The sequence below is a fragment of the Sorex araneus genome, chromosome 2, assembly GCF_027595985.1.
Source record: "Sorex araneus isolate mSorAra2 chromosome 2, mSorAra2.pri, whole genome shotgun sequence".
Taxonomy (NCBI): Eukaryota; Metazoa; Chordata; class Mammalia; order Eulipotyphla; family Soricidae; genus Sorex; species Sorex araneus.
This window is the reverse complement of record NC_073303.1, coordinates 188,555,095-188,570,532: the sequence shown is the minus strand read 5'-3', so window position 1 is coordinate 188,570,532 and position 15,438 is coordinate 188,555,095. Positions and strand designations below refer to the sequence as shown.

General features: G+C 35.5%; 1 pseudogene; it reads left to right on the top strand.

Moving 5' to 3' along the window:
* The window catches only part of LOC129401721 (basic proline-rich protein-like), a 291,942-nt pseudogene extending 278,249 nt beyond the window's left edge, over nt 1-13,693 (top strand).
* The last annotated feature ends 1,745 nt before the right edge of the window (nt 13,694-15,438 follow it).

Sequence of the window (15,438 nt, the reverse complement as noted above, 5' to 3'; positions counted from 1 at the left end):
CAAGAATCAGGGACGATGTCTTGTTGAAAATCAGATGGGCTGGACATGTAATGTGATTTAGAGATGACCGCTGGATTAGAGCTGTTTCTGACTGGATTCCACAGCGTGTCAAAAGACTGCATGGCCGCCTACCTAATGAGATGGTCAGACTTCTTTGTCAAAACCCTGAATGAATGGTTTGATGCTCCTTGTGTTTCTGGAGCGAGTAGATATCACTGGGCTACTTTAGCTTGCCCCGGGGACAAATGGAGACATTACTGATGCCTGATCGATCAAATCGAAAATCAACAGGATGACAAATGATATAAGTGATGCCTGATGCCAATGTATACAAAATAGGAGAAAATATGCTCATTTAGTGGTTCAGAGCTTTTTAAAATCATACATCTTTGTAAAATCTTGTATGATAAGTAGGGGAAATAAATTATCTACTTTTAACCATAAACTTTTATTTTGAGCTTTAACAAAATTACCAGAAATATGTGTTCTAGTAGAGCATATAAGGATAAATTTACATATCTTTGCCAGAATGTTCAGCTAGTTACTGGGGAGATTCAAATAGTAGGATTGGAGAAAGGAGAATTTGTTTTGGAATTTAATGTCTATTTGTTTAAATATTATGGTTCTACAAAGGATTTGAAATAGAACTTTTTTAATAAGGTTAGCTGTGGAACATTTATAATAATAAACTCATGATTTTGTAGAAAAGAAGACCTCAAATTGATGCTTCCATTTAGGTAAGATGAACTTGATAAATAAATAACTTGAACCCCACAGAGTGATAGAAAAACAAGTATAAATCAGAAAGAGAAATCAAAGAGAGTGTGACAGAGTGTGTACTAGTTCTTGGCAGTCTCTTTGAAGTTTCAGACAAAAAATAGCTATGCCTGCTAGTCTTCCAATATCCACTGCCCTTGGGAGAGCTATCTCCATTACAATTACTGCTGTTTCTAGATATGTAGGGAAATATTTGCATTAGATTTACCAAGCAGAAAGTGGTAAATTTAAGGCTCTAGAATAAAAATCTGGGAGGTGAGTATTTTTCAGTAGACAAATGTGCTGAACCTTCTCAGTGAAAATTGTCTATTCTATTATTAATCTTATGTGGTTTGATTCTTCAGTGTCTAAAAATTAGTTTTCCTGTCTACATGTCTACAATTTTTATATTTTTTGGTTTTAATATAAAAATGTTCTTTTCACCACCACCAATGTGTCCGATACCCTCCACCAATTTCCATATATCCATTCTAATTCACATATTTCAGGTTAGCACTTCCCAAACTCATGATTTTGTAGAAAAGTAGACCTCAAATTGATACTTCGAATAGGTAAGAATAACTTGAAAATTTCACTGTCTTTCTCTTTTGTAAGTTAATCACATGATAAAAAAATATATTTAGTTATTTGTCACCCTTATGTCACATTATTATAACTAGGTTATAAATTTTCATTGCCTATTTGAGATAGTTTGTTATTTTGCTTTTTAATCTATATCCATTATAGTCTTATTTTCCCAAAGTCTTTTATATGTTTTGTAATTTTGACTTTTAATTTGTTTTAGCTGTAACTTTTGTTAATAAATTGATTCAAAATAACACATTGGGGTCAAGAGTGTATAAATCAAAGATACTGTTTTTATATAACAACAGTTCGATATGTAATGTTTGTCACTTGTTTTTTTTCTTCTTATTTTATCTAATTCTTCAGCACCAGAGATGCTCCTGAAGTAATGTTTTTAATTAAATTATATTATAGAAAATATAATAGAGCTAAAAGCTATTTCAACATGATTTTCAGGAAATGTTTTATTCTCAAATATTTGATCTAATAATATGCAAATTTAAACGGACCTTAAAAACTCCACATTTTCTACTGATTATTACAATTTATGAGTTTGTCTTTTATAATTTGGTAACTGGAGGGAAGACTAAGAAGGATATATAAATAGAATATATGAATATACAAGCAGTGAATAAAAATTAATAAATTTTACTCATGTTTTTAACTCTCTTCTTAATAGATTTTTCCAAACTTTTAAATTTATTTTCCCTCTATTTCTTAAGATTTTTAATGAGCTTAACTTATTATAATCCTGAAATATATTTGTCAGTGGAAATATATTTCATTAAAAGCACTGAAATAATGAAAACCTGAAGAAACACAACTCAGAAATGAGTCACCACTAAATAAAATTCATAATAAAGTTTTATGAAAAGTTAGAATGACCTAAAAATAATACATTACAAAAATGTATTCTTATATGCTATTTAAGTTGAGAGTATACCCAAGCCTTTCAAAGTTTTACATTATCATATATTATTCCCATGTTATGGATAAGCTCATATATTCTAACGAAAAGCAAATCATAAATCTCAGCATGTTTCCTTTCAAATTTTGGCTTTTAGTTATTTCTGAATTATTTTAGGATAATATTCTATTTCTTTCAATGGAGTCTTTCCCCATAAGATTAAATCTTCATCTTAAAACTTTCAGTATGAAGCACTTGTTTTTTCCAATAAAGCTCACCCTACAGTTATATTCTATTTTTTTGTTACAAAATGTCATGTATCTCACAGTCACAGTTGGACTTCCTGTTGCCATATGTATGTATGTATGTATGTATGTATGTATGCAGCAATTTTCATGCAGAAAAAATAGCAATAGAGCTGACATATTACTAGACACAGAAGACTGCTAATCACCACATCACCACACATATGGAAGTAAAACTTCTTCAGTCACCACATCTTCAATTAAGAATATAAAAAGATTGGATGGGCTGGAGCCATAGGCTAGCAGGTGGGCACTTGCCTTGCACGCAGCTGACCCGGTTGGTTCTCTCTCCGACATCCCATATGATCCCTGAGCCTACCAGATATGGCCTAAAATCAAGCAAACAAAAACCAAAATAGAACATAAGAAAATTGAAACCAAATGTGGTATAAAGAGGGAGAAATTAAATTTAAAAATTTGGGGGCTGAGCGGGTAGGGCATTTGTCTTGCTTGCTTCCAACCCATGCTCGATTCCCAGCATCCCATACGGTCCCTTGAGCAACTCCAGGAGTAATTCCCGAGTGCAGAGCTGGTAGTAACCCCTGTGCATCGCCGGGTGTGGTTCGAAAAGGAAAATGAAAAAATAAATAAACTTCAAACTCTGTTTGAAAATTCTACATTTAAATAGATATGCATATTCTGTGGAAAATGTATTCAATATTTAATGAATGCACTTAGGGATACCCTAAATAGTAATTGTAGCAATGTAGCACTGTCGTCCCATTGTTCATCAATTTGCTCAAGGGGGCACCAGTAACATCTCCATTGTGAGACTTGTTACTGTTTTTGGCATATTAAATATGCCATGGATAGCTTGCCAGGCTTTCTGAGAGGGACGGAGGAATCCAATCTGGGTCAGCCGCATGCAGGGCAAACGCCCTACCCACTGTGCTATCGCTCCAGCCCACTATCCTAAATAAATCTCAATAATATATATGGATGGATAGATCAGAAAGGTTATTGAAATTGATAGAGAAAAAAAGTAAAGAATAAAGAATTTTTAAACTAAAAATGTTTTAGTTATTAATAACCTCTTTATCATGTTCATGCTATTTAAAATATATGTCATTAAACCAAGTCTAAAACTTATTTGTATAATAAAATGTGTTTTACCAGAGTTGTTCAATCAGTAATAGTATACAACACAATTTATAGATAATATTTTAAATTAATAGATTTTTCTAATATCACATATTTAGATATCTAATAATATAACCACCTTGGTTATATTATTTATTAAATTATTGCATATAAATATAAGACCTCACTTAGAGAAATTGTAGCTCATTTAGAAAAATTTATTGAATCAAGCTTTCATGAGATAGTTACAAGTTTTCATATTTGAATTATAATCACACAATGATCAAACACCCATCCCTCTAACAGCACATTCTCCACCACCAATATCCCCATTGTACCCCCCCATTCCCAATCTCCCCCTTTTAGAGAGGGTGTCAAATCAATTATTACATAACTGCTATCTCAATAATCTATATTTTTTGCAATTTATATGAGTCAATTAGAAAGCAAAATTTGGAGATATGTTTATGCATTCCTTTCAAAATGTGTTTAGTGACATTTTAATTGTTTTGTATTAATCCAAGGAAACAGAAATAGAAATACAGTGTGAGAAATAGAAAATTTACAATCCTTGGTCAGTTTTTGTTAGCCCAAGTAGAATAGCTCATCAAAATTGATGCATTTGAATATTTCTGTCCAGAAGTATTAAAAAGTTTAGATTCTGTAGGATAAAAATAAATCATCACGTTATAAGTTTAGAGAATTACTTAACTAATAGCAGCAAGTAAAACATATGACCTATATGCTAAAGAAAACATTTTTGGAGGTGAGGGGCAGATTGGGGTCATACCCTGTCAGTGCGCAAGGCTGAGTCCTTGTTCTGTGCTCAGTGATTGCTTCTATCAATGCCGAGTGACCCTCTGCAGTGCTGTGTATCAATCTAGGGTTAGCTGTCTGCAAATCAAGCATGTTAATTACCAAAATATAGTTCAGGACTCCTAGAATAATTTTCTTAACTATAAAATCTGCTTTGTTTAAGATATAAATTTGTTTCATAATTTGCATGTCTCATAAACCCGAGTCTGTTTCTTCCTCTAGTTGGAATGCCTTATTTGTCAGAGCAGCTATATGCTGCTCTTCTATGGTTAAGGTTGTAGTTCAACTGCGTCAGGTTATAACACATTTGATTTTTGAGTAGCCAAACAGACTAACTGAATGGGACTACACATATTTTGATGTATTTCACAGATGTTGCCTCCACCACAGCTTTCCATAAGTTTCTATTATTAAGGGGGATTTTGCAGTATTTTCTCCATGGTTGTTCTTTGCATGATGATGTTAGGGTATAAATCTGAGTGTGTTTTAGTTACAAAATATGCACTTGGATTATGCATCGAGGAAATAGGATTGATTCACAGCATGCATGAACTCATTAGACCAGCTTTCAGATAAATACATGTGTTGCCCAGAATCATTAACTCATTTCCATATGTCTTTTGTTTTCCAGAGACCCGTGATCACAATGATATACATTGGCATAAGTTCCACTCACATAATATATCAAAATATTTCTATTTCCTCTTAGAGTTATGCCCAGATTGATTTACACCTTTGGTTAGGAAATAAAAAAAAATAATCTAATCAGTGTATGCTTGCTCTGGTAACGTCATATACTTAAATTCAATATAAGTATATTATATACAATCTAATTTAATCATGATCTCTGAGTCAGGCTTGGAAATTAGCTTAGGGTTAAGACTTTCTGTTGAATTTACTGATATAGATCTTCTTCCTATATACTCTAGATAATTTTTTTCATACATTTGGTTGCAAAAGCCTTTCTCGACAGCATTTCTCCTTCCCTAGGAGTCACAGTTGTCTATGCCATCTCCAAAATTCCTGCATCATTATTGCATTGAGATTACAAACTGTTGTGGAGATTTCTGTTTCTCCTTATTTTTAGCAGTGGTTAAATGTCTCCATCTTGCCTTTGCCTTTCCTGAATTATATTTCATCCCTGACACTGTTTCAAAAATATCATGTTCTACACATCACTCTTGGACTCTAGGTGATAGCTCCTCTCAAGTCTATAATGAGCACATGCCGTCTAACCTTAGTAAAGCTAATATCCTTTGGACCATTCTGATACTTAAATAAGTCAACAATTTACTATTTTTTATTCATTCTAACCACTCTGCTGTGGTACATTTTGAGATATTTTCCCATGTAGGATAGTCCATAGTATTTTCACTAGTCATTCATTGTGTGTACTAGGAATGTCCACTAAATTCTTTTGCATATAGAGTTACATTATGGTCGTGCCTGATGCAATTTCATGGAATTATTTTGTCTTCTCTTGGTACTTATCAACCAGACCCACCTCTAACGATCAATGATGTCTCTTCTTAATAGTAACACACCCTTTTTCCAGCTATAGTGAAATGTACAAACTGTTACTGTTACTGTCATCCCGTTGCTCATTGATTTGTTCAAGCGGGCACCAGTAACGTTTCGCACTGAGAGACTTATTGTTACTGTTTTGGGGCGTTCACCTTTCAGGAGGCCAACACGAGTTTGATTCCTCCGCCCCTCTCGAAGAGCCCGGCAAGCTACCAAGAGTATTGTGCCCACGAGGCAGAGCCTGGCAAGCTACCCGTGCGTATTGGATATGCCAAAAACAGAAATATACAAAAGCAGATAATATTTCCTAACCCAGCCAAGAGTCATTAAGGGTTATCTCATACAATTCAGTTTTGCTTTGCCTCAGATGGATGTAGTTTGAGTGTTTAGCATCTATTAAGGTCAGCAAAAGAACAGGAGGCCATTTCTTCAACTATTGAGGCCAAATGTGCATCTAGTAATTACTTGACTCCATTTGATCATATGCTATGTTGTCATTATTATTTTTTGTTGCTGTGTATCTAACTCAGGGCCTCAGGAGAGCAAGTCTTGAATTTTTCAAGTGAAGCATCCCTGATCTTCTTTTTTATTCCTCACCCTTGCTTTCTGAGTTACTGCATAAAGTAACTAATTAAAAATTCTACAGCTCTTAGTGTTAGATCATAGGAATATAATTGAGGTCGGGGTTGAGTTGTTGTTAGGGGGATAATATATCACACATACTAAAATAACAAGATGGTCTCAGAAAAATATATTTTTGTATATATGCATATATATATGAATATGTATACACATGCATATAGATATTGCCTAAAATATTATTCGTCCTGCGAATTAGATATAGAGCTTGCTGAAAAAATAAAGGCTAATCAGGTGGAAGGAAAAGGAGCAGAACAAAAGTACACGCTCTCAGGGAATTCTGCGTCAAAGACAAGAAAATCTACACTCAAACTAGAACAGAGTGAAAGAAAGAGCATAGCTAGATAAAGTTTGCCAAGGAAAGTGGGCAACTACTATGAAGATATAAAGCCCTTATATTGACCTACTTAAGCCATGCTTACTGAGGAACAGCAATAAAGACAAGGTTGGCAATTACATGGGTCACTGCTTCCGATGCTCAGTTCTCAGAGAGCGAGAGTGTATAAAAATCTCAAAATGTCAGATGACAGATTTCAGGGAAGACATCTAAGCCCTTTTACCTTTAAATTACATGGCAGTGGATCACTGTCATCTAGTCTGGTGATATAAGATTCTGATATATAACAGCATGACAAGGACATTCACAGCATTCCTGTCTTGGCAGCCCAGTCTTCGTTGCAGTAGAAGCAGACATAAGTCACTCATGCCAACTATTAAGGACCAGGAATCTGTGATGAAGTCTAGAGATAGGGGAGCAGAAATATAGAATGGAAGGTAAGGAGCTTTGTACATGGAGGAGATGGGATGGGGGTTGGGGAGAAATCTTGATCATAGGCCTGGGTTATATAAAGATGTTGCTGTTTTTTTTTTCAACCATGTATCCAGACTGTGAACTAAGCTTTTGCCCCACACCGGCTAATGGAGGAAATATCCTTCTTCCTTGGTCTCTCTTCCCTCCGGGAGGAGGAGGTGTGGTGTCTGACATTTTATGGGACCTTTGAGCAGGTATGAACTTGGTGGCGCGGAAAAAAAAAAGTGCTTTGAACTTGAAACAGCAGGACGCCTGGGCAGTCTCGGCCAGGGCCGGATCTCGGGCTCCGGCCGAGATTCGACCTGGATGGCCATGCCTTTGCACAGCCGCTTGGCTGTGGGAACGAGCAGGATCCAGAGCCCCTATATGACTTGGGGTTCCAGCGAGTGCTTGCAACCATGTATCCAGACTGTGAACTAAGCTTTTGCTCCATGCTGCTCCAGGAAGGGAAATGATTCAATTTCCAACTTAAATCTCCCTGGACTTAATTATTAAAATACAGAAATTGTAAACCATGTGGCCACGGTAGCTTTTTATCTCTTCATTCTCATCAGTGGAAAACTAATTATCAAATATTTCCTTGTGAATAGGGCTGTATTCTTGGGGGATAAATTCCATTAAGAATAGTGAGTTCTGTGTTGAAACTCCCAACAACAATAGTGAGTTTTGTGTTGAAATATGGAATGTAATCTAGGTAAAGAGAAAAGGAAGTGAAATTTATCAGTTAGGCGGGGGGAGGGTGGGGGGTGAGGGGTAGGACATATACTGGGTTTTTTTTTTTGGTGGTGGAATATGGGCACTGGTGAAGGGATGGTGTTTGAGCATTGTATAACTGAGACATAAGCCTGAGAACTTTGTAAGTTTCCACATGGTGATTCAATAAAATAAATTTTAAAAAAAGATGTTGGTTTTCAATATAGAGCATCTGGTGTCTATAGAGACGTCCAAGTGACAAGCTTCTTTACATGGAGGGCACCATGCAGAAGAGACATCTCATTACAGTTAGTAGTGACAACTTGAAAGAGGATTACGGAAGTTCTGAAAATCACATGATTATTGGTTTACATACTTGGTGAACTTGGTGGTACATAAACTCATGAAAAATTTGAAAAAACAGATGTGAAGATATTACTTAATATTTCAAGTCAGTAGGTCTGCATTAGAGTCAAATTTATTTGAAAATAAGTTTAGAAACTGGTGCTTTATTAGATTACAGTTGTGGGAAAATGACATAAACCAGGTGAAGAATGAAATGTGGGGAAAAGTTATTGAGATTCTGATATATTTGAAGATAACATAATGCAATTTTAGAAAGGATTCTCAATAAGATTAGGAAAGAAAGAAGTTAATGGTTTATCAAAGTTACTAAAATGTGAAATTTTATTAATATGCAATGTGTGAGGACAACTACAAATATCCTGAATTAAGTTGCTTGTCATTGAGACAAGCATTTAAATACAGAATGTGAAGAAAACAGTCAAGAAGACTGATTGATAGGGAAATATTAATCACAGGATTTATTGAGGTAGTTTTCCTCTATTAAACCATCATGATTCGAGTGGTTCATGCAATAGTTCTTTAAAACAGATGGGTAATTTGTGTGTGTGGTTGTGTGTGTGTGTGCTGTATTGAGTAGTAATTTATAGACCAAAATATGAAGTAAATAATTGGAAATATGATCAGGGAGAGAATGGAATACGAATTGTGATTCAGTAATAAAATCTGTTTTATGGGAGGTGGGAAGATAGTCATTTGGGACATTCTCAGGGATGCTCAGTACTTACTCCTAACTACACACTCAAGGATTACTCAAGAAATACTCCTGGCCTGCTTCAGAGACCATACGGGGACTGAATCTGAGTGAACAGCAAAAGAATTTTACCCTCTGTACTATTGCTTGGGCCCCTGAAATGTTTATTTTATCAATCGTACAGAAATTTCTAGAGCTTGGATAACTCATTTTTCTATGCTAAAATGATATCAGGAGATAGGCCACGTTTTTGAGTGAGGCATCTTTCTTTACACAAGAAACATTTTTTTGGCATTTATTCATCAAGAATCCATCAGCTACCAACAACTTTGAGAGATAGTGGAAATTAGTCATTTTTTTCTGATGGAGAATCTTAATAATATTTCACAGCACCAGAGAATATAATAACTGTGCGTTTCCTTCCTTATTCTCTTATAGTCCATTCTCAGTGCTATAGTTAGAGTGATTCTTCACAAAGTAAAATAAGGTCACATTATTGACAAACCACCAAGGATTTCCCTTCTTATCTTCTTGTCACTGTGTCACTGTCATCCCGTTGCTCATCGATTTGTCTGAGCGGGCACCAGTAACATCTCTCATTGAGAGACTTATTGTTACTGTTTTTGGCATATCCAACACACATGGGTAGCTTGCCAGGCTCTGCCGCTCGGGCTCAATACTCTAGGTAGCTTGCTGGGCTCTCCGAGAGGACTTATCTTCTCCGAGAGGACTTATCTTATCTTCTTACGGAAAATAAACATCCATGTTGTGACCTGAAAATTCCTGCATTATTTTTCTTCTTATTTTCTTTGATTTATATAGGATTTCCTCTATTTCACACTCTTTTGAAAGCTATGTATAGATGGATGCTCCCCTACCAGAAACTTTTACTTAATTTTCACATCTGTTAACTGTTCTTAGCCTAGAAAAATATTGCCTTACACTTTGATTTTTCTCTTTGATAAAATATAAACTTCTTTTTTTTTTATTTTTACTTTTTGGTTCACACCCGGCAATGCGCAGGAGTTACTCCTGGCTCATGCACACAGGAATTACTCCTGGCAGTACTCAGGAGACCGTATGGGATGCTAGGAATCGGACCCGGGTTGGCCAACCGCGTGCAAGGCAAACGCCCTACCCGCTGTGCTATTTGTCCAGCCCCAAAATATGAACTTCTTGATGACATTCTTTTATCACCCAATATAATAAAATATTCTGTGAATTTAGAAACCCCCGAATATAATGAATGCTCCTTCAGTAAGAGTTGGATACATTGGTTCAGAAAAAAAAAAAAAAAAACTAAGGTCATTGTAATTGCTAAACACTAAGATGCAGTTGAATATCTAATGGTAGGATCTTGACCTCTTGGTGCTATTACCAAAACTTCAAGATATAAAAATGAAACAATTTAAAAACAAATGCCTACAAGCAATAGAAACAAAGAGCTGGAGAATTGTTCTTCAGTAGGGAGGTTGGCATTGATATATGGGTGGAGGAAATAGGTCAGGGAAGGGGAAAAGGTAAGACAATTGTGGAGGGAAGTGTTCACCCCGGAGGTGGCGAAAGGAGGAATAGTGATATGTGTTACACTATCAGTAGTAGTATTGTAAAGCAATAAAGGGGGGGAAAAAAAGAAGAAAAATATTCCTGCCATACAGCAGATTGAGGAATAGGAGGGAATCTGGGAACACTGATGATGGGATCGGAGTTGGGACATTGACACCTAAAACTCAATTATGAATAACTTTGTAACTCATGTTGACTCAACACTTAAAAAATAGAAAATAATTGAAAAGCAAAATGAGTTCACGAAAAGTTATTGGATTTGATGAAGCAGTACGACTCAGCAGGTTGGGATCTATGTAAATGAAAGATATAATTTCACATCTCAAAATAGATCACCAGTTGTTTGGATAAATTACTACAGTGTGAAATTTCTCACACATTGCTTTTCCTTTGAATAATTTTCCAGATAACTTTTTTTTGGATGCTTGATATAAACTATCTTTGTTCCAGATATTATGCATCCTATAGAGCATGATTAAATTGCATATTTGCATAAAATTGTATGTCTTGAGAGTCAGAGTAATATTTCAAATGTATTCCTTTGAAAAGAGCAAATCATCAGTAGGAATATGTGATTTTCTTTCATCATTTAAACAATGAGGTTACTGGCACATTTTCAAGTTATAGAGTTAGAGAATAATTTAAAGATTTATATGAAAATGTGCTATTCATGCCTTCTCAATATTACTCTCCCTCATCTTCATCCATAGCTTAAAATACATTCTATTATTTAAAGAAAATTAATATATTTTAATTTGAGTCAAGGATTATAATTTCATATTAGCAGATACATTCTGTTTTAGTAATGAAATATTCAATAGTGTGTTTATTAATTCAATTAATTTTTAGCCATAGTCTGCCTGCGCAAATTAGTGGACAAAGTTATGACTGATAAAGCCTAAAAGAAAAGACAATATAAACTCAAAATTTGATGCTCTATCTCCATAACACACTGATGTCTAAGTTTAGCAGAATTATTTGGAACCATTATGAGATATCCATCTGTCTGAAATTATTCCAAAGTCTATTCATTGATGTTTTTAAGTATTTGCTTTCAGTACTTTGTTTTTAGAAATAAAATTTAATGCCTCCCTTACTTTCTCACATCTACATATTTCATTCCCAAGACATTCAGCTAACTAAAGCATCAGTAGCATTTTCAGGAAATGAAATGAGTTTGGTTAGAGATTTACTACAATGAGTAAGGTGCTATCCATGCATACTGCCCCTCCTGGTCCAATCCCTGACACCACATGAGTCCCCTGAGGAAGGCAAAAGTGAACCCTGAGCACAGAGCCAGAGTAAGCCCTGAAAAACACCAGTTGTGACATATACCCTCCAAAAAATTATTTGAAGTGAGTTGGTCCTTTTGAAGCAATCGAATATAAAAGTAAGTTCCATTCTGGGTGTTAAGAAAGAGAAATAGAAAAATTTAAAAGCACACCAATTTAAGTTTCAAAGAGACCTACAGCTTGACATCTGCTGTTACACTCCCTAATATACTGGACTTGAGTGATATAGTACGTGGTTTAAGGCACTTGCCTTGCAAGTGGCTGACCTTGGTTCTGCATATGGTTCTGTATATGGTTCCTGGCACTGTAGATGGTCCCTTGAGTATCACCAGAAGAGATCTCTTAGAACAGAACCAGGAATAAGCCCTGAGAACCATCTGACATAGTCCATTATCTCCTCCATGTTTAAACAGTAGGAACTGGAGAAATAATACAGCAAATAAGGAAATTGCCTTACATTCCCCGCCAGACCTTACCCAGAGGTATCACTGAGCACACTGTCTGCACTGTAGCACTGTAGTACTGTTATTCATTATTTGCTCGAATGGGCAACAGTAACATCTACATTGTGAGACTTGTTGTTATTGTTTATTACATATCGGATACTTCACGGGTAGCTTGCCAGCTTCCACTGTGTGGGCGGGATACTCTCAGTATCTTGCCGGGCTCTCTGAGAGGGACAGAGGAATTGAACCCAGGTTGGTCGTGTGCAAGGCAAACACCTCACCGCTGTGCTATCATTCCAGTCCTACACAGTGAGGAGAAATTCCTGAGCACCACATGTGACACCCCCAAAAACAAAAACAACAGAAAGACTGATTGACATATGATATTAAGAGTGTTTACATAGTTCACTTCTAGAGGTGTAATTAAATTAAATCAATGTAATATTTGCAATGTGTTTAATACAATACTTGGCTGTAGTAAACAACAATCACAGAGCTTTTTTTATTTCTGAAGATGAATGTTCTTCATATAGGAATAATAGAAATAAAATAATCTAATAAAATAAAATAATTATCTCCAGAAATGTGTGTCTTCTTTAAGTAGAAATAATAGAAATAAAATAGCCCATGCATATTTTCTGAGAGAGAAGTGTTGATGATTTTTTTTGCATTTAAATAAATGTGGTTCTTTTCAATCAAGGTTTTAAGTAATAAGCATTCCCAGTTTGTATGGATCATACAAAAAAAGGAAGACTCTTCATTCTACTCATGCTAATTCGTGTTCACAGGAAAGAGATGTTGTAACCTATAATTAGGCTTGATATTTCTTGTATTCTACCTCCTGCTCCTCCTCCTTCTCCTGCTCATCCTCCTCTCTTCTTTCATCTTCTTCTTCTCTTCCTCCTCCTCCTCCTCCTCCTCCTCCTCCTCCTCCTTCTCTTCCTCCTTCTCCTCTTCCTTCTCCTCCTCCTCCTTCTCCTCCTTCTCCTCCTCCTCTTTCTCCTCCTCCTTCTCCTGCTCCTCCTTCTCCTGCTCCTCCTCCTCTCTTCTTTCTTCTCCTTTTCCTTCTCCTCCTCCTCCTCCCTCTCCTCCTCCTCCTTCTTCTCCCTCTCCTCCTTCTCCTCTTCCTTCTCCTCCTCAACCTCCTCCTCCCTCTCCTCCTCCTCCTCGCTCTCCTCCTTCTACTCCTCCTCCGCCTCCTCCTTCTCCTTCTCCTCCTTCTCCTTCTTCCTTTTCCTCCTCCTTCTCAGCTTTCTCTTTCTCTCTCTTCTCCTTCTTCTTCCTGTCCTTCTCTTTCCCCTCATCCTTTGTCACTATCATCATCCTTCTCCTCCTCCACTCTTTCTCCTCCCCCCTTCTTTTTCTTTTTGCTTTGTTATGTTTTTAGTCCACATCTGGTGGTGCTCAGGGGTTATTTAGGATTCTTATCTTAGGGATCACATCTGACAGGATCCAGGGGCAAAAAGGGGTGCTGGAAACTCAAACCTGGTTTGCCACAGCTGTAGAAGAATATAATTTCCGTCTTTCTATTTCATTCCCAAAACTTTGATTTATCTGACTATGACATGAAAATGTGGGTATGGTTGGCAAAAATGGTTGAATAATAAAAATGATGTAACCCCAAAATCTCAAATGTGTTTTTACTTCTATTATTTAAATATTTTGTCTAAATCTAATCTGAACTGATAAAATTGAGATTCTTGGCTATATAAGGATAGGCTCTTTGTATCAAGCTAATGGCAGTGTTCATGCCAACCTTCAGAGAATAAAGTTTAGATTAAATAAATTTGTCCTATCTCTGAAAGCATATTCTAACACATGTTCTCAGGTGGGGCCAAAGAGATAGCACAGCAGACAAGACATTTGTCTGTCATAGAACCTATGTAGCCTATGTCCCTAGCACTGTACATGGTCCCCAAAGCACCACCGGGAGTAATCTCTGAGGACAGAACCAAGAGCAAGCGCTGAGAAACTCTGGGGTAGGATTTCAAATCAAAAACAAAACACCAAACATACACAGATATGACATTTGTAAAACCAGGTGATATCTTGGATCCCTCATTCACTTAATTTAGGCTCCTTTAAATGTGCAAGGTGGTAGAAAACCAGAATGCCAAGTACTAGGTATTCTCAAAATTGAATTCTAACATCTTTTTCTCTTGTATTGAATTGATCCTCTTTTTACATATGCAGTAAAGCAATTTGCGTTCAAGCATGTCCTAAGAAAGTTATTTCAGAGAAAAATTATGGTTTTCTTGAAATGAAAAAGGAAAGAATATATGCTTATATTAATGCTGCTTTTGAAAAAGAAATCTTAAAATCAGTACAGTCTGATTAACACAATTACATGTGTAACGTGCATACACGCGTATGCACATACACACACATGTACACACAATTTTTTTTTGTAAATTTGAACTAAATTATAACATAAAATTGTAAGTATTCAGCACATTTTTTTGTTAAGTTAAATATACCATAAATGTTTTTATTATATGAAATTATTCATTGAAGATCATTATTCTATATACAGCCATTGTGATTTTTAGACATCAGTAAGTTGTTTTCTATTATAGAAGAGGAAGCTGTAGAAAATCCCTAAAAATCCTCTACTATACATCTTTATCTACTGAAATTTAAGTAGTAGGTTCTTCTTTCTTTTTCTCTTTAACTTTAAATTAATATGTTAGAAAATTTTATGATGAAGAAAGAGGAAGGAGCTAAAAAAAGATGGCAATAAGAGTATTACCAACTTTATTTTAATTTCTAAGCTTTCTGATACCATTGTACTTACATGTCTACTTGGAATTAACTGAAATACATATTTATTTTCCCTGCATTCAATATTACATATAAAAAGACTAAACTTTGAAGAACATATATTTTACTTATAAAAATTTGATGTTATTTTTAAAATCTCCTACGTGAAAATATCTATATAGAGTACTAGAAAAGGAAATA